At 43.7% G+C, this 19,132-nt stretch overlaps 1 long non-coding RNA gene across 13 annotated transcripts in view; it reads right to left on the reverse strand.

Annotated features, from left to right (window-relative positions):
* LOC139083900 (uncharacterized) overlaps positions 1–19,132 on the reverse strand; it is a 100,754-nt gene that overhangs the window by 50,277 nt on the left and 31,345 nt on the right. For all 13 annotated transcript variants that reach the window (XR_011540978.1, XR_011540982.1, XR_011540983.1 and 10 more), the window contains one exon: positions 17,357–17,553. This is a non-coding gene — a long non-coding RNA (uncharacterized lncRNA). The remainder of the gene's footprint in view (positions 1–17,356; positions 17,554–19,132) is intronic.

The raw sequence follows: 19,132 nt of genomic DNA on the forward strand, positions 1-19,132 counted from the left end.
ATGGTATAGCCACTTTGGAAAACAATTTGCCAGTTTTTCAAAAAGATGAACATAGAGTCACCATATGACCCAGCAATTCCCCTTCTAGGTATATACCCAAGAGAATTGAAAACGTATGTCTACACAAATGTTCATCACAGCATAATTCATAATAGAAAAATGTGGAAACAACCCAAATATCCACCGACTGATGAATGGATAAAAAAATATGGTATGTTCATACAACGGAATATTATTAGGCCATGAAAAGGAATGAAATACTGATACATGCTACAACATGGGCAAACTTTGAGCCCATTATGCTGAGTGGAAGAAGCTACACACAAATGCCACATATTGTGTGATTCCATACATATGAAATGTTTGTAATAGGCAAATCCATAAACACAGAAAGTACATTAGTGGTTGCCAGGAGCTGGGAGAAGGAGAATAGGGAGTGCTTGCTAATGAGTACTGAGGGTTTTTTTAGGGTGATGAAAATGTTCTCTAATTAGATAGCGGTGATGGTTATACAATACGTTCTGACTATACTAAAAAAACAATGAATTGTACACTTTAAAAGGGTGAATTTTTTGCTATGTAAATCATACCTCAATAAAATTGTCATAAACACACACACTTGCGCGCGCGCACACACGCACAATATGATCAGCAGTGGCTTTCTGGCAGCAGCAAGGAAACTGCTGTTGTCATGCAAATTGGAATTGTAGTGGCTCTCAGCACTTAAGGCTGATGGGGATGAGATGAGAAAGTTCCAAAAAAGGGGAAAACTGGGAATACAACAGTAATTTTAAAAACGGAAAAGCCAAGGTGTGTGTACCACATGAGAACTAGTGCCACCTGCTGTGCTTTTTAGCCACACTTCTATGAGGGTAACAGCTTCTCTCTGAAGTGTCATTTTAAAGGTACATGTGGGTTGACACACACATACAAGACTACATTTGGCCCACATCCTACAGTTTACAGGATATTTTTTCATTCATTAACTTACTGACTTTCAAAACCTCTCCAACATCATTATTCCTTTTCCAAATCTGTGGAAACTGAGGTATTGGAGGATGAAGAGATTTGCCTAAAAGGATTCACTGTAGGCAATGAAGTGGAGCCCTAAACCAAACTGCAAAGAACAGTCAATGGCAGGAAATAGTCGTGCTATGGTATGAATCCAACAGTTTTGTAAACGGAACTGCTTTTCTCCACTGGCTTACTAGGAAAATATTTGGGCCATTTTCCAACTCTTGACTCAGCTTTCCTATTCTCCTGCTGCCACCATCCTCGAAAACAGTAAATGCGGAATAACTGCTCCAGGAAGAGCCCTCTGCCTGAAGACTTCACCGTCCAGCCAGACCCAACTCAAGAGCCCTGAGAGTCAGAATACAGCACGTATCACCCAGTGGGGTCGCCAAGGGGCGTGGCACTGGGCTCACTGTGTGTCTGCCAACCATGACAGATCAGACCACTGTGGTTGACACCCATCTGCTCACACAAAGGCATCTCGGTCCCTTCCACTGACGGCCACCACCATCCGCATAGTCCATGGCTTTACATAAAGGGTCAGGAGCAGCAGACTTGAGCTGCTGAACTGTAGGGGTGAGGGGGGCAGAGAAGATGCAAACAGAGCAGGGCAGGGAGGAACAGGGCTGGCCTGATGGCTCAGAGGGACAACAGTGTGACTTACTTTAGAAAGTAAAGGGTCCTAAAAAGCTCAGTGAATCAGCCTTTTCATAAGGATAATAAATGAGAGTTATAACATTAAATCATTGTAATTCTCACCTTAGGAAGGGAATAGCTTTATTATCCCCACTGTATGTAAGAGAAACTCAGACACAGAGACTGGGAGCCTTGCACAGAGTCAGACAGGAAGCTGCAAAACTGGATGTGAGTTTATCAAATGCGTGGGATTCAGGGCTAAGAACCTAGCTGGGTGGACTCAGGCGGGTCTCCGGCCCCTCTAGGTCTGCATCTTCTCATCTGTAAAATTGCAGGAGCCTTACCGTCTGGGGGGTCTATTTCAGAAGGTTTTCTTGAAACCCAGTTGTGACAGTGCTGTGAGCACCCTTTGCACATTGTAGAGTGCTAAGTACAGGTTACTATTCCTGCCCTCGGGCTCTACAACCAGTGACTCCCTCCTTCGGGACTGCCCTCAGGTAGGAAGAAAAAAGCTACATTTATTGAGAGAGAATTACATGCCAGACACTGGGTAAATCTTTCCCACACATTATCTCATTAAATCCTTCTCCAAGGGTGCCCAGAGAGGTGTTATTATCCCCATTTTGCAGAAGAGGGCCTTGCAGCCCAGGGTCACTCCGTGAACAGGTGGGGAGTGCAGTTCAGAGCTCGCTGCCTCCCAAAGCTGGTAGTTCCCCTCAGCTAGGGTACTGCCACCTGCGGCCAACTCCAGTCCTGCCCGATCATCTGTGTGTGGTCCATGGCTGCTTTCACGCTGCCAAGGCAAAGACCAGCACTTACACAAACTCTTGTGACAGACTCTGCAGGATCTAAAATATTTCCCATCTGAAGCCTTACAGGAACATTTACCTATCCTTGGCCTGTAACAGCTAAGAGAGTGGGCTTGGGTACGCAACCACCTAGGTCCAAGGACTGGCATCCCCACTTAACAGCATGCGAACAAGACCAAAGGACAGTTAAGTAACTGTATGTGAGCTTCACTTCCCTTATCTGTAAATTGGAATAATAACAGCAGGACTTCATATGATTGCTGTGGAAACTTCAGATACTCCACCCGAAGCTCTCACCCAGGCTTGGCACACAGTCTGTGCTCAGTACACCCGGCAAGGGCTGAGGTGCACTGTGGTCTCTGTGCCCACTGCAGCCCAGCTGGCTGTCTCTCCCCTTCCCAGATTTGTATTACTCCCAGCCTCAAACAATTATTTGGATTGCTTCCTCCTTCCTATATCTCCACTGGCCAGCTGGGGGACCCTTCTCTCATTGCTCTCTTCCGTGGAGCACAGCTCTCCCCAGGCCTAAGTTTGGGGTTTGATAGAGAGGGATGGTTGGTGATTCCTCTGAGGCTAACAGTCCAAACGGAGTTCGGGAGGGACTAGAACCAGAGCGAGGTGGGACAGGGGAGGGGGAGCACGAATTGGGGGAAGGAGGTGACATGGCTGATGCCCCAGGAGCAGAGGATGAGCCCTCAGTCTTCAACTTCGGAATTTTTTTAAAGAAGATTCTGAGGCAGGAACAGGCTGGTGAAGCTTGGCCACTGTCTATTTTTGACGGTCCCAGGCCTTTAAAGACCATGGTTCAAATATGTCTTTCAAATAGAACTCCCCTCCTTTGAAAGTACTTGTGGTCTTTAAAGGCAACATTAAGAGGTTTTAAATCAGATTCTCTGGTTCTAACCCTGCAAAGATTCTTTGAGTAACTCAAAGTGGGATTAGCCTTCCTGGTTCTAAGGACTCCTGCCATCAGCACCAAAGGCCAGAGCAGAGCTGTGGAAGCTGTCACACAGGCGGCTCACGATCAGCCTTCCATTCAGTGAGGGGCAGAGGGGGGACCTTGTCCTTGTGAAGGCACAGGCCTTGATCTTTGGCAGGGCTGGAGAGAGATGGTGCCTTGGGTTGCCTAGAACACTAGCTGGAAGGCACGTGGACATGTGGTTAGAACACCAGGTTGGATTCCTGAGGACTTGATCCTCATCTTGACCTCCTCTCACCTCCTAGCCACTCTCTTTCCACAGCTAACTACCAACAGATGAAGGCTAACCACTGTTGCCCTCTGGCTCTCCAAGAGCCCTAAGAATCTTCCAGCCACTGCTAGAAATTGGTCTTTACTGAACAGCTGTGTTCCTGGTGCCATGCTAGGCCCTCGGCTAGGACACAGGATCCCTAGGCACCTGGGAGTTAGGATTTGATTCCAGGTGTGCCTGTCCCAAAGTTCCAAAATGCTCTAGCCTGCTCCCTCCTGACTTTTCTATGTACAGTTCCCACCTGGTCACCCCCAGTGTCACCCTCCCACCTGGACAGGTAAGTATGTGAGGGGAGGGCATGGGGCCTGTGTGGAGCTTTCTGTAGGCTTAGCTATAATCTGTGGAAGTAGATCTGCTTCTAATGGAAAGAATGAAGCGGAGGATGGAACACTGGGGAGGAAGAGACAGACATGACATGTACTTTATGTCATACTCTGGGGTAAATCTAATACCTGCAAAAATACTAATGAGAAGGGCCAGCCCCATGGTTGAGTAGTTAAGTTCACTCGCTCCCCTTTGGCAGCCTAGGGTTTCGCCTGTTAGGATCCTGGGTGCTGACATGGCACTGCTCATCAAACCACGCTGAGGTCCCACATGCCACAACTAGAAGGACACTCAACTAAAAATATTCAACAACGTACCAAGGGGCTTTGGGGAGAAAAAAAATAATAAAATCTTAAAAAAAAAATACTAAGCAGAATACCTACAAAGTGTTCAAAAGCAATAATAACAAGGAAAACTACAAAAGCCCTAATACTCATAATCTGGAGCTAGATATGTTTGCTTTCCACGTAATTAAAACCAATAAACCTTGACCTCTGGTTATCCAGATTTTTTGGTACAAGTAGACATTAAAAGCACTGAGATTTAATTGTGTTCCCAGCCCCAAATTCAGTCTTCTCAGTCGGTAATGCATTCTGTCTGTTCAGATATAAGGACCTAACAAGCAGAAATAGAATGTCACAGTGTGAACAAGGGATGGCCCTTCAAAGTTACTGAATGTTGAAATCATGGAGGAGTCTGGACACATATTTCAAAAGGAAAGAGTATGTCATGAAAACAAAAAGATCAATAAGACAGGAAATAACCCAACAGCAAGAGCCAGAATAGACCAAACTGACAAACTCAAAGAGGGCTCTTGGTGCTCCAGGTCCTCCCTCCCCAGGACTGGTCAGGAGCCCCCGGGGCCCGGTATCTGCCAGGGGTCAGTGACTTCACAAGCCTTGAGCTTCACAAGGGACAAGAAGAGACATTCCTTGCATTGGTAGAAGGCCCATGCATCTCATTTTCAGAAAGCATTCACAGATATTAGCTAGTTAATTTTGTTGTACAGAACTTGACACAACATCAGAGCTGTACTTGTAGGGAGAGAAGTGTCAAAATGTCAGAGAGTATTGATGGAGCCAGGAAATCAGCAGAGAACACAGTCTGCAGTCAGGAGTGAATGGGGTAAGGGGGAAGGCAGGGGCACAAGTTCGGGCAATGCAATGACGGCGAGCTCCTTTTCTGAGATTCGTGAGGATGAAATTTTCCTCAGCTTCCTGCCCTCCTTGAGGACAAACACCAGGGCAGTATGATATTCAGGTCCCGGGTCTAGTCCTGACTCTGCCAGTTAAAAGACATGTGGCCTTGGACACGTCCCCCTGTTTCTTAGACCTCAATTTCCTCATTGTAACACCTCTGACATCCTGTGATTCCAGCTCTTAAAAAGCAGCTATTCTTGTCCAGGATTCCGGACACGGTGGGGGGCTGGGAGCACTGGAGAGAAAAGGATGACACTGGTAAGTGTGCATGACCTGTGATCAAAAGGGCATCTACCAGCAACTGGTCTTAAAACCTCTGTGAAGGTTAATTTTCTGTGTCGGTTTGACTGGACACAGGGTGCCCAGACATTGGTCACACGTTATTCTGAGTGTGTGTGTGAGGGTGTTTCTGGATGAGATTAACATCTGAATCCGTAGACTGAGTAAAGCAGGTTGCTCTAATGTGAGTGGCCTTCATCCAGTTAACTGAAGAGCTGAATAGAACAAAAAGGCTGAGAATGAGGCAACTCCTCCCGCCTGACTGCGAGCTGGGACATTGGCCTGTTCCTGCTTCAGACTCAGACTGAAACTTTGGCTCTTCTGGGGTCTCCAGCTTGCTGACCACAGATCATGGGACTTTTCAGCCACCATAATTGTGTGAGCCAAATCCTTATAATAAATCTCATACACACACACACACACACACACATACAAATACATATCATATGCACACACATACAAACACATATCATATACACACACATCCTGTTAGTTCTGTTTCTCTAGAGAACCCTGACTACCAGAACCTCCCAGAGCATCCCGGATGTATATGTGTCAGAGGAAATGGCTGAAAATCTCTGCTGGAAAACATTTCCTGCCCCACTCTTATAGGCATTAAAAACAGTAATGATGAGCTCATATCTTTAGACATAAAAATATGTGAAAACAACATTGTAGAACACAGAGCTCGTCAGACCTTGACTAAAGTCATGTCCAAATGTGAAGAACCAAAACCTAAGCCTGGGACTTGAAAAGGTTAGGAGGAGAGTCACCAACATAAGACTAGAATAAAAAAAAGACCCTTGGAGGAAACATGAGGGCAAGTGAGCGGGTTTCCCTGAACAGCAGGAGCCTGGGGACAGATTTCCAGGGTTAAAGTGTAGGCAGGATTGTTGTGTGGTGCTCTCTTCCACCCCGGAAGCAAAGCCAGGGAAGCCTGGTCTAAAACGAAGAAGATGGGAGGCGACTTATTCGCATCAGCAAGATTCTGTTGACTGGGACTGTGAGAGAAAAATACTGTAAACCTTGATCATGGTCTCACAACCCAACCTTTGGGCACCGATCCTCCCAGTGCTTCTCCTAGGTTCGAACATCCCTCTCTCTTTCTGTCTCTCTCTCCCAAATCATACTTCACATAATTTTATATCCGATTTGTTTTACTTACAAAAACATCATGAACATTTTTCTAAACCATCAACTACTTCTCTACACCGTAATTTTTAAGGAGATGAATATTACTTTATCACACAGATGTATCACAACTTATTTAACAAATTCCCTATTTGTGGGTAGATTCTTTCCAATTTTTAACTATTTTAAAGAACACTATGATGAATAGCCTCATACTCAAATTAATTTTTACCCTTTCCTCATTGTTTCTTTAGAATGAATTCTTAGATATGGAATTGCTGGGTCCAGTTGTGAATGCTTAAGGATTCTGAAACCTATAGCTCAAGCTCCTCTGTAAACAGACCACTCATACGCCATCTCTAGCGAGGAGCGGGAGTGCCTGCTTCTCTATGCCCTCCCCAGCACTGCTCATATTTCTTTTGTTTTATCTTTGCATGAATTAATTCTGTGTGGGAGAACATCAAAGGACACTTTTTGAGAATGAAGAGGCATTTGGCCTGGCCCTTGAGATAGTGGAAGAGTTCAATACACAGAATAGTTGGGCAAGGACATTTCAAAGAATAACCTCAGCCCAGCAGCTCAGTGCAGACGCTCTTTGGCGAGTCCAGTAGTCTAGATGTACTGAAGTGCAGGACTCCGGGTAGCACAGAGGAGGGGAGGACTGAAAAAGCAGGCTAGAGCAGCTCACAGAAGGCCTTGAATGGCATCCTGAGGAGCTGAGACTCTGTCCCACAGCAGTTGGAAGCCGTTAGCCGTTTCTGAGCAGGGAGCAATGTGTTTTGCACGCTATCCTGAGGGTGCCAAGAACCTGCCAAGAAGGTTGTTAAGTGGCAAGACTGGGTTTCATAGTTTTGACAGTAACCAGGAGACATGTCTATTTTTCCCTCTCTGGTGTGACGCTGGGGTTGGAGCACTTCAGTCATGTTCCAATATGCTTCCTATTAGAGGACCAAGCCTCATGGGAACAAACCAAATGTGGAGCGAGAACAAATGTGTGCAGACCCAGCAAAACAGAACGCAGCAGGACCTGCGCATAGCGTCTCATCATTTATCCTAGTCCTTATTTCTCTCATCAATATTTGATGTCACTAGGACATTTTAGCTTCATTTTCTGGTAATGAATTTATCAAGAGACCAAGAGCAAGTTGCAGAAGCAGATGCCCAGGGAAGCTGGGCAGAACGGCAGCTCCAAGCCTCAGCCTGCTGGCTCCATCACCCTGCAGGGCAGAGGTGCTGCCAGGCCAACCCAGAGCACGTTGGCCCTAGCAGCAGAGCTTCCGTCCATGTGGATCACTGAGTCCCCAGAGAAACTCTCTTCAGAAAATGCCTTTCCTCTCTGGGAGGCCAAGGAGTGTCAGGGAAGGTTAGTCAACACCACTGATTAATCGCCCGCTGGGTAAAGAACCCTGTAATGGAACTGGAGGAAAATAAATGTATTCAAATAGCAGCCATGTTCTCACACAATTTCCGATCTTTGTCCGTGTTCCAGCATCTGCAGAGTGCTTGGAGCAGAGTAGGCACTCAGAAACGCCTTCTCTGTTGGGTGAATAACTGCTGAAAGCTGCCCCTTAAGAATCCTGGTATCTAATTTCAGCTCTAACTCTGACTTTCTGAGTAGCTAGGGGAAGTCGCTTAACATAACCTAGCTTCAGAAACCTTATTTTAGCCAAGTGGAAAAAAAATAATAACAGCAGCAGACACTTACATAGCACTTCCTATGTGCCTCCAAAGTTCTATGTACGACATTAATTTTCACAGCACTCCTAAAGTAGACAAGAGTACCTGTGCTTTACAGGTAAGGACGTTTATGCCTAGATAGGTTGAGGACCTTGGCCAAGGCCACGGAGCGAGTTTTGAATTCAGAGTCTGTGGACTTAATCGCCTCACTGTACCATCTCATATCACTTTTATCAGTTAAGCGGTGCTCTTTTTGGTGCAAGTGACAAAAAAAATTTTCAAGCTGTGTTGAAGCTGGCTTAAGCAATAATAAAATTTATTGGTTCACAGGAAATTCAAGGTGTATTACTGGTTTCAAGTATGGTTTTATGCAAGGCCGTAAATTATGTCACCAGGACTCCGTTTTTCCCATCTTAGCTGCACTTCCTTTGGGGCGCTCCACTATCAGATAGGCTCCTTCTATGGATTCAAAATGGCTGCAGTCATTACATACCTTACAGCTCGCATAGCACTTCATGAGTGAGTAAAAGCAAATCTCTTTTCCCGCAATCCCAGCAAAGGTTTCATGTGTCTCATTGTCTTAGATCAGGCCACGTGATCTAATGGCCAAGGAAACGCAATGTACTAATTAGTGGAGACCCAGGTCGAAGACTGCACCTGTCAGTGGGGAATGGCGCCCCATCTGAACACACGGGCTCGTCTGGAGATGAGTAGCTCCAGAGAGGGAAAGTGGGATACAGTTGTCATAGAACAGGAAATAGACATTGGGTGGCAAAAGTAATAGCTGTCCACCTCATACTCCTTCTTGCTACACCCAGAAAAATATTGAATTGCTGATGGAAAGACATCAGTCGAAATGACTCTATCAAAAGGAAGATGAAGTATCTTTCAGCTCAACTCTTAGCCAAGAAGGATAGACACCATCAGCCAAGCCAGAAGCTAACGTATCATCCAGCATTCTCCTTCTCACCCCTCCTCCTCACTCACTTCACTCCAAACCCTTGGGACCATTCTCTGATCCTCAAACACACCGTAGAGTCTCTTGCTGAGGCCTTTGGAGTTCCTGTTCCCTCTTCTACAATGTGTGTCCCCTTGAGAGCTGTGTATCTGTCTCCTCTTGTCATTTAGGTCTCACTCAGACTTAACCTCACCAGCAAGGCCTTTCCCAACCACCCTTTTACTTTCGGTGCTTTCACTTTCTTAAAGCCATTATCGCCATCTGAGAGTCCATACATGCACCTGTTATTTACTTGTTTGTCCTCTGCTTCCTCACTAGAAGTTAAGCTCTGCGAGGACAGGAGCTTTGTTTTGTTCAATGCTGTCTCCCTGACATGGTAGGTGTGCATCTGAGGCATAGTAGGTACTCAATAAATATCTGTTGCATAATGAATGAAGGAGGCATTAGAGAGCTACTTTGACTACAGCTGGTGGATCTCAGGCTGCAGCAGAGATCTGGGAGTGGAGGGGATAGAGAAGTGAAGGCCCAACAACACATGCAGAGGCCAGGCCTCAGGGCCACCTCAACAGCCCTATATGCCACTGCAGCCAGCATAGTATAGACGGCCACAGGTTTCTCTGAAAGGCTGAAGGCATACAGCAGGAAGAAAGAAAGTGAACAGGAAGGTAGAAAGGAAATTGGAGAAACTAAGAATAAGAGATAGGGAGAAAGAAGCAGAACAGGACATAGGGCAGGGCTTGGAAATGTTTCGTCTTCAATCCCCATGCAGGGGCATCAGCCCTGTGCTTATCGATGTCTGACCCATGCCAGGGGGTGACGATGGTCTTTTGACTCCGCTGCGACCAGGATTGTACCGTAATAGAATTGCATCTTGAAAGAGATGTTAAGAAAAAGAAAAAGTTCTAAAGCATAGTAATCAAGTTCTTGGTCTCACTGAGCAGGTAAATCAATTTTCATTGAGAAAAGCAAAATAAAACTAGCATTCAGCTATGACATTTACTACACAGATTAATTAAATACCTAAATAGACTTGAGTTAGAAAAACAAGATAATTTCAGAGAATCACAACATAAACATCCACAATTTCATGGAACCATAAGTAAAAGCTAGTATACAAGGCATATGGGATAATATTAATTCATTTTTCCTTTTTTTAAAATGAAATTTTAGTTATTTCCCAATTCCCCACAGGGTAGCCCCTGATACCTATTGAATATTATTCATTATTCAAAGTTCGTTTTTGCAAGATAACATTATTGCTTGTATTGCACCATTTGAAGACCATAAATATCCTGCAAACAATCTCATCTCATTCTATGAGGCAGAAATTATGTTACCCACTTCTCATTAAATTTCTGATGAACTAATAAATGATTGAAAAGTTATTTCCAAGGATGGTATACAACACTCCAATGTGGGATGCTGACTCCTATGGCCAGTCTGTACATTGGCATCAAGGCTAAATGTTTAGAATGATAGTGCTGAGTGACCCAGAGAGTATTGGCCAAAGGTGGACAGGACCCAGAAAAGGCAGCAAGAATATGCCCACAGCTGGGCTTTCCTCCTGCTTCAGAGCCAGTCTTTCTGAGACTGTCCAAACTCACTTTTCCTCCATAAGCCCTGTAGCTGGCAAATCAGTGTCTAACCTCCTCTCTGCAGGAAAGGAAAACTGTACGAGAAAGAAGCCTTTCACTCCAGCCACACTGACTGCTTCTGCTCCTGAACACCCCAGCCACCCACCCGACTGTTGTTCATTCCTAGAATCTCCTTTCTTCTCTTCTCTTTTCTCACCTTCAAGACACAGTTCCAGTGCCTCCTTCTCGCACGCACAGTGAATGTGTACTAAATGTGCTTAGTACTGTGCTAAGTGTTCTGTGCACGTTACCTCACTTCACCCGCACAACAACCGTGTGGGGGAGATAAGCTTATTCCATTTCACAGGTGAGAGGACAGAGCCCCAAACAGGTTAAGAAATTGGTCCTAGGTCAACAAGGACAGGCAATGCTGGAGTAGGAGCCCAGGGCCTGGCCTCTCCACACCAAAGACATCAGCCACTAGGCAATTCTGCCTCCTAACAGCCACCAGCCTCAAGTCATCAAGCCCGGCTGTGAGTTCCTCCAGCAGTTAGTGCCTCTTCAATTGCTTTGACAGTTGATAGCTCAGCTATTGTTGTCTTGAACTATTGTTGCCTTTATTTAGATATCTGTGCCTCAGCTCTCCAACGAGCCTGTAAGCTCCTTGAAGGAATTTATCTGCACCCTAGTACCAAGCCCAGTTCGTATAAGAGACTTATCAATCATGTTTTGATTGTTTTGGGGGTGCTCAGCATGGCAAAATGCAGACCACACCCGAGAGCCCTTGGTTCTGCAGGATCTTCACCAGCGTCTGCCCATCATAGCAACACATAACATATCACCTCCACTCTTACAGATCAGCAGCCATGTCACCAGCCCTACAGCCTCCTCCTGATGACTCAACAGTTGGATCATGATTTTTTCCCAACCAAGACCTTACAAGTCTTCATTTCCTTGCCTGAAAGACCAAGGTGTGGCTGGAGAGTTCCTAAATGGTCTGTGACATGTGCTGTTCTGTGACATCCCCTCAGGTACCACTCTGTGGCTTCTTATCTTACAGGGAAGAAAGGAAGACTAGTGCTATTTATTTTTTATTTCTTTATTGTGATAAAAATATGTAAGATTTACTATTTTAACCATTTTTAAGTGTATAATTCAGTGGCCATTCACACTGTTGTACATTCACACTGTTGTACAATCATCACCACTATCCATCTCCTGGACTTTTTCATCATCTTCTACTAGAACTCTGTACACATTAAACACAAACTCGTCATTCTTCCCTCCTCCTAGTCCCTAGTAACCTCTATTCCTCTTTCTGTCTCTATGAATTTGACTGTTTTAGATACCTCATGTAAGTGGAATCATACAATACTTGTCCTTTTGTGTCTAGCTTATTTTATTTAGCATAGCGTTTGTAAGGTCCATTCATGTTATAGCTGTGTCAATACTTTGCTCCCTTTTTATGGTTGAATAATATTCCATTGTATACATATGCCACATTTTGTTTATCCATTCATCGCTCAATGGACATTTGGGTTGTTTCCATCTTTTGGCTATTGTGAATAATGCTGCTTGTGAAAAATGTGAATAATGAACATTGACATACAAATATCTGAGTCCCTGCTTTCAATTCTTACAGGACATGCCTAAAAGTAGAATTGCTAAATCATATGGTAATTCTACACTTAATTTTTTGAGGAACCACCATACTGTTTTCCACAGCAGCTGCACCACTTGACTTTCTCACCAGAAATACAAGTGTTCCAATTTCTCCACATCCTGGCCAAGACTTGTTATTTTCTGGTTTTCTGATAGTAGCCATCCTTATGAGCAGGAAGTAATATTTCATTGCAGCCTTAATTTGCATTTCCCTACTGACTGGTGATGTTGAGCATAGTTTGTTATGTTTAATGGCAATCTGTATTTCTTCTCTGGAGAAATGTCTATTCAATTCCTTTCCTCATATTTTAATTTAATTGTTTGGTTTTTTTGTTGCTAGTTTGTAGGAGTTCTTTATATATTCTGGATGTTAATCCTTTATCATATATATATGATTAGCAACTATTTTGTCCGTTCTATGGGCTGCATTTTTACTCTGTTGATAGTGTCCTTTGATGCACAAATTTTTTTTTTAATTTTGATGATGTCCAATATATCTATTTCCTCTTTTGTTGCTTATGCTGTTGGTGTCATATCCAAGAAGTCATTGCCAAATCCAAAGTCATGAAGATTTTACCATAGGTTTTCTTCTAAGAGTTTTATAATTTTAGCTCTTACATTTAGGCCTTTGATCCATTTTGAGTTAATTTTTGTACATAGTGTAAGGGATGAGGGTCCAATTTCCCAGCTCCATTTGTTGAAAACACTGTCCTTCCTCCTTCAGTGGTCTTGGCCCCCTTGCTGAAAAGCGTTTGACCGTATATGTGAGAGTTTATTTCTGGGCTCTCTATCTATTCTATTGTTTTATACACCTGTCTTTATGCCAGTACCACACTGTTTTTGACTACTATGTCTTTATATTGTGTTGAAATCCAGAAGTATGAGTCCTCCAACTTTGTTTTGTTTTTCTTTCAAAATTATTTTTGGCTATTCAGGGTCCCTTGAGATTTCATATGAATTTTAGGACAGGTTTTTCTATTTCTTCAAACAAGTTGGTATTTGATAGGGATTGCATTGAATCTACATATCACTTTGGGTAGTATTGTCATCTTAGCAATATTGTCTTCCAGTCTTTCCATTTATTTATGTCCTCCTGAAGTTCTCTCAGCATTGTTTTGTAGTTTTTATTGTAGAAGTCTCTCACTTCTTTGGTTAAATTTATTCCTAAGTATTTTATTCTTTTTGATGCTATTGTAAATGGAATTGTCTTCCTAACTTCCTTTTCAGATTGTTTATTGTTAGTATATAGACATGCAACTGGTTCTTTTCATGATTTTGTATCTTGCAACTTTACTGAATTTGTATATTAGTTCTAACAACCTTTTGGGGAATCTTCAGGGTTTTCTACATATAAGAGGATCATGTCATCCATGAACAGAGAGAATTCTACTTCTTCTTTTCCAGTTTGGAAGCCCTTTATTTCTTTTCCTTGTCTAATTGTTCTGGCTAGAACTTCCAATATCATGTTGAATAAAAGTCATAAAAATGAGTATCCTTGTCTTATTCCTGATGGCAAAGTATTTTTTTAGTCTTTCACATTTCAGTCTTTAACACTGAGTATAAAGTTAACTGTGTGTTTTTTCATATACGCCTTTATCATACTGAGGATTATGTGCTATTTTAAAAGTTAATGGAATGCCCAAAATAGCCAATTTTGCCTTTTTATAAAAGCATGTCAAATCAGCTTGATAACAAACTTATTGGCAGGCATATTTGTTTCTTTAGCGGTGAAAACTGATGTATTTAGTATTTAATTATATTACCTCATAAGTAACATTAATTTAAAACCTGTGGCTCAGAGGTGGTTGGGAGTGAGAGGAAGGGGTCAATGTAACAGGTTGTTTATAGGGAAATGTTGGGAATTACTAGCATATGATATGATGTAACATAAGAGGAGTCAATTTCCTTCTTTTGTACAGGGTCAGGCTATAACGACTTTGTTTCCCCAACATAAAAATGCGTAAGTGGGGACGTGATGAACTTTTATAAAATCATGAAATGATAGTAAAAGCAAAAACAGACCAGATTGTATAGTTTTAAATATTTTTATAGGAGATACTTCTTTAAGCATGAGAAAGTAATTTTTGAGCAAACGAAAAGTAATTTACTCCAAAAGGCTTGTTCAGGCCAAACATAATCCAGTTCTGGAAGAGTTTGGATGAAACTATGATGGCAAATCTAAAACCAGGTATTAAAGAAAAATCAGAGATAATAACAGTGAACATTTTGAGAGAGCTTACCACGAATCAAGGACTTTACTAAATGTTTTGTGTATATTAATGTATTTAACCCTCGCAACTATCCTATGACGTAGATCCTATTATTTTCTCCATTTTACGGATGAGGAAACTGAGACGCAGAAGTATGAAGTAACTTGTCCAAGGTCACACAGTTACGTGGTAGTGCGATATGATTCCAACCCAGACAGCCTGGCTCCAGGCTGCCTTCACTCCTGTAGTCAGCTGAATAACAGCCGCTAAATACATCAAGTCTTAATCCCAGGAACTTGTAAATGTTTTGTTATTTGGAAAAAGGATCTTGTAATTAAGGTGTAATTAAGTTAAGGATTTTGACATGAGGAGAATACCCTGGATTATCCGAGTGAGCCCTAAATGCCATCACAAGTGTCCTTATAAGAGACACTCAGGAAGATGACACAGACGCACAGAGTAGGAGTCACATGGAGGAGACAGCCACGTGAAGATGGAAGCAGAAATTGGAATGATGCAGCCAAGGAAGCCGGAAGAGGCAAGGAACTGATTCTCCCCTAATGTCCCCAGAGGGAGCATGGTCCTGCTGGATGTGGGACTTCTGGCCTCTAGAACTGTGAGAGAATAAATTTCTGTTGCCTTAAGCCAACAAGTTGGTGGCTGTTACAGCATCCACAGGAAACTATCATCACTCCTACCTGGGGTATTGGAGTGTTTCATATTAAAAGACTTCAACCTCAGCTGCATCCAGTGAAGTCATAGCAGCTAACACCACTGCTCACGAAAAGACCTCAGTGAAGACAAAACACAGGGCTGGTTGGAGCACCAGTTAAACAAGTAGTTCAGTAGCCCCTGACACCTTTCAAAGTGCTTTCCCATTGATCTTGTCATTTGATCATCTGACCCCACCCAATCTCCTTTGTACACAAGAGAAAAAATAGGGTCACTTATACCGTTTTTAAATATGAGCTGAGACATGAATTCCAGCCTGCTTCTTCAAAGCACTTCTCTTCCCACTGTACTACACTCCAGTTCCAAAAAAGAGAAAAGAAATAACCAGGGGGCAGGGGGAAACAATATTTATGAATAGCACTTTATAGTTTCTAATGCTTATGCACCTATATTATTTAATTCTCCCAACAATGGGAGGTTACTCTTATTATCCCTGTTCTGCAGATGGAGAAAACAAAGGCTGAAAGAAGTCTGGCGACTTTCTCCAAGACACACAAGGACCAGAAGTGGTTTGAGCTTCAATCCAAGGCCAGTTGCTCCACCACCGCCTCTCTGGTAGTTTGCATATACAGGGGCCCAGGCTGAAATGCACAAGAGCCATATCCAAATGCACATGTTGGTTGTTGTTGTTTTTTTTTTTCTGCATTTAAAAATAAAAATTGTCTTGATGTAAGGTTAAAAACAGGAGGGTGATTTGCATAAGACCCTGAGTTCTCAATTACACCAATTACTTTATAATTACAGGCAATGCCATCTTGGGTTTTTCAAAACCTATGTCTATTCTTACAGAATCTGTCAGAAAGAAGGCTTCTTCTCAGGGAGAGGTTCCAATTAGTATGCATGTTGTATGCAGAGGGAGAGAAAACCTGCTGGAGCCGAGAAGGAGAGAAGAGACAGGAGCTCTACATGCCCCCAGCTTAGCAAATAGGCCTGTTGGGGAACCAAAGCCTCCGGGAAATCTCCCACCTCTCAGCTCTGGGGGAATATTATGTCAAAGCAAACTCAGCCTGAACCCTTTTGTCCTTGCCTTCCCTCCTCCCACCTGCCTGCTGCCCCAGCAGCCACCTCTACACTTTTGAGGTGGGTGGAGAAGATCTTAGCCTGCTGAACTTGGGTTTCTCATAGCCACTCTTACAAGCTGCAGGGGAGAAACAAGTGGAATGGGTCCACCTCAAATCCCTCCTGCTGAATCACTATCTTCTTTCTCTTGCTCAGTGGGCACTGAACAGTGAAGGGTCACCATCTTCTCTATCCTGGGGGTATTGGCCCAGAGAACTTTCTTGGAATGGGGTGTGGAGGAGTGTGCTTTCACTGTCAGTAAGCCCAGCATTTTTTGTTTTCAAGTAGCCTTTTCTAGGGTCTGGTTACTTTCCATGTCCCAACCCCCTTCCACCAGGTCAGTAACCAGAGTCTTTTGTGCTCCCATGAGTCCTGATTTACCCCTGAGTTAGAAAGGGAATCTCAGTAAGTTGGAACATCGAAGAACCTTAGCAAGCCCTGAGGCCAACTCTTCATACAATATGAAGGGGGGTATTGGGACTCTGCCATTTGGGGGCAGTGTCCATTTTAACACTACTGGTCCAAATGGCAGTGTCAACACGTAAAGTCCACTGTTGTACAAAGCAGGTAATCTGACCCTCCCCCACATATAAAGACGCGTAGCCATGTGACAAGGGTACTTTGTTTTGCGCTGGTGGATGGACTTCACCTCTCCCCTGACTGCCAGTGCCAGCAGGTAACATGGTACATCTGAGCCAAGCGCAAACTGGGGGCTCCAGCCTAGAACAAGCACCTTGGAAGTGTCTGTCTGTCGCCTTCTCTCTACAAAAAGAACTGCTGCCTTCCTACAATTATCAACCTCTAGGCTTAGATTGACTCTTCCAAAGATATCTGGTCCATACCTGCAAACGCACCTTCCTTCCAGCTTCAGTGTCACTCTGCCACACTGCACTTCCTTAGCAGGGACACCTCCAGTCTCAGTTTGCGAAGCACCGTCACTCACGTTGTCCCAGTGTCCAGGCACATCATTACTGAGAAGGCAATTTCCACTCTATTCCTCCACAATCTGCTCTTTCCATTTCTACTCTTTAGAAGACGGCTAAAAAAAGAGGAAAGAAGAGGAAAGAAAAGGGAGAAAGACAAAAGAAAGGCTGCAGGCTCGGATTTTGGAGATTGGAGTTCTCAGTCAGGTTGTGCTTTGAGTGGCTCCTCTCACGCAGGCCCCAAGCCTGAGCGCTCCGGCCAGGCCTCACGCAGCGGCAAGGCCTCCGCTCCTTTCCCACCTGCTAAGTTACCGTCGGACTGTTCAGGAATGGAAAGCCCTTCACTGCTTGAATCACCAGGAATTTATATTTCTCTTTCTTTGCTTCCACAGCATGTTGTGTCTCTATTAAAATAGTATTTTCACCTTTCTTCTCAGCATAGCCATGTGCCTATGTCTCACCTTTCCTACTGATTTTCTCAGTCCCTTGCTACAAGGGCCAGGTAGAGCATCACTAATTCTGATATTTTTACCCCTATTTTGCAGATGTGAAAGGTGAAACTCAGAAAGGTCAATCAACTTTCCCCAGGCCACATAACTGATAAGGGACAGTATAAACACTGGCAACAACAGTATGTTTGTATGTTGATGGAAAAGATCCAGTAGAGTGAGAAAAATTGATGCTGCAAGAGAAAGAAAGGAAAATTGCTAGAGCATTGTCCTTGAATAGATGAGGGGAATGAGATCAGATGAACAAGTGGAAGACTGGCCTTAGATAGGAAGTCGGTGACTCGCAGCGGCAGAAGAGAAGGGAATGTTACATGTACAAGTGCAAGGCTGATAGATGTGTGGTGGGAGCCTGTGGATACTCTTTCATATTACTTCGATTTTCTCAATCAAATAGAAACAAGGTCATCAGCTGAGAGAGAGGACTGATGGGAAGCCGTCCAACATTAAAGACGAGATTGCATGATGTAGCCATCTAGCAGAGGGAGACAGTGTGTAAGTGCTCCGTAGTTATGAACGTCAGACAGCATCCCAGCCCTCTTGAGTTGTTGATGGCTTATTAAAGTAAGCTGGTATGGCTGTATATTTTTCTTAAACTTGTTCAGTTGTGCAAGTGCAGTCCAACCTGGTTGGATGAAACTGGATTGCGATTTGGCTGAGTGAAAGAAAGTAAGTGGTAGTAGAGAGAACGAGGGCAAGAGCATTGAAGGTGGGGGTATAGCACATTATTGACCTGGGATCTAAGCTGGGGACATAAGCACAGCAAGGACAGGGACAGGTTTTAGAATCAATGCATCAGAAATCCTGGGAGAGAGGGTCGAGTGAGCGCTGGAGATGGGCTCCTTGAGGAAGTGGACTTGAAATACAGGAGGTAGTGGTCAGAATGTGGGATGTTTGAAATTATGCTTTTCAGGAGACTGCAGCTCTTGGTAATGATGAGATCGAAGGCATGACCAAGAGGACAATTGGATAAGTGAAGAAAGAGGAGAAGCTCCATGGAGGAATGGAGGTCAGGGTATTTGAAGCATTATTATTTGTTTATTAAATCACCAAAGCGAGCACAAAAATAGTGCTGCAGAGAGGGATTATCAGGAGCTAAATTCTCCAGAGTAAAAGGGGCACTAGGTACCTGTAAGAGGGACGGCAGGTGGCTGGTTCAGTCAGATGACATGCAGGTCCAAGCAAGTCC

This window comes from Equus przewalskii, chromosome 6 (assembly GCF_037783145.1).
Source record: "Equus przewalskii isolate Varuska chromosome 6, EquPr2, whole genome shotgun sequence".
Taxonomy (NCBI): Eukaryota; Metazoa; Chordata; class Mammalia; order Perissodactyla; family Equidae; genus Equus; species Equus przewalskii.